This window comes from Nothoprocta perdicaria, unplaced genomic scaffold, assembly GCF_003342845.1.
Source record: "Nothoprocta perdicaria isolate Ctin4 unplaced genomic scaffold, notPer1 scaffold_29, whole genome shotgun sequence".
Classification (NCBI taxonomy): domain Eukaryota; kingdom Metazoa; phylum Chordata; class Aves; order Tinamiformes; family Tinamidae; genus Nothoprocta; species Nothoprocta perdicaria.
Genome location: NW_020455521.1, coordinates 110073 through 111195, shown reverse-complemented (window position 1 = coordinate 111195; position 1123 = coordinate 110073).

The following is a 1123-nucleotide window of genomic DNA, read 5'->3' as shown; positions in this document are numbered from 1 at the left end:
TCCCTTCCAACCTTAAATATTCTGTGAATCTGTGTGAGTTGGAATCAAAGCAAAGCATCTATGCTAAGAGGTCCTGCCAAGTTTCTTCCTAGTCTGACAATAACTCACTGTAATGTAGTCATGAGTGACAATTGATAACTAATTCCTCTACTATATTTATTTCCCTTAAGAAATTCCTGTGACAAAATCCCCTCACTGAATCTGCAACAAACCAAATTCATGATTCTTTGGCAGAAATTAATATATAGGTAACATATAAAGTTGAGTTGTCAGACTAGAGAAGGCTGGTTTGTCTGCTTTAAGATATTATGACAAAGGCTGAAGTATCAGCTACAGTGAATTCAATCCTGTGATCACTGATACGCTCAGGAAGCCAATATCTAGGCCTGACAGCTATATAAAATGTCTTTGTGAGCTCTCTAACCAAGCCTGGCAGCACATCAAAGAGGGTACACGCTGACCAAGTGAAAAGAAAAAAACAAAAAGGAGAGAAATATCATAGAAGCAGAGAATCAGCACGGTTGGAAAAGACTTTCAAGAGCATCGAGTCCAACCGTAAGCCCCTCAGCACCATACCCGTAAAGCCATGTCCCTATCTCTTAACACTCATGGTGACTCCCCTAAATAAAGACATTCCCATTTGTATCCATTCCATTCCAAAATCTACCTAATTATTGTATAATTATTATATTATTATATATAATATCTGAGAAGTAATGGTGCAGTTATTTGGAATGAATCAACACTGACTTCTTTTGTCCTTATCTTTATTGCTTTTTCCTTAAAGTTGAGCATGCAACTCTCTGGCTTCTCTATCAATTTTCTTCACTGGTGAAGAAAACTTGAGCATACAATTTGCCTTAAAATCAAGGAAACTAACAGCAACTCACATGCTCACAGCAAAATACAAGCTYAAATTCAGCTACATACTGAACTGCGTTGATGGATGTGATTTTGTACAAAGTGGGTGAGCTTTATGCTAATGCAACATATTCCTGCAGCACCTACTTACAAAAAGCTTTTATTGAAATTATATGACAAGTCAGATAAGTACATAGCCTTTAAAGAAGAAGCAAAGTCTAGCTAGGTCTGCAATTTTTTAATTATCCTGGTAAACCCTCTT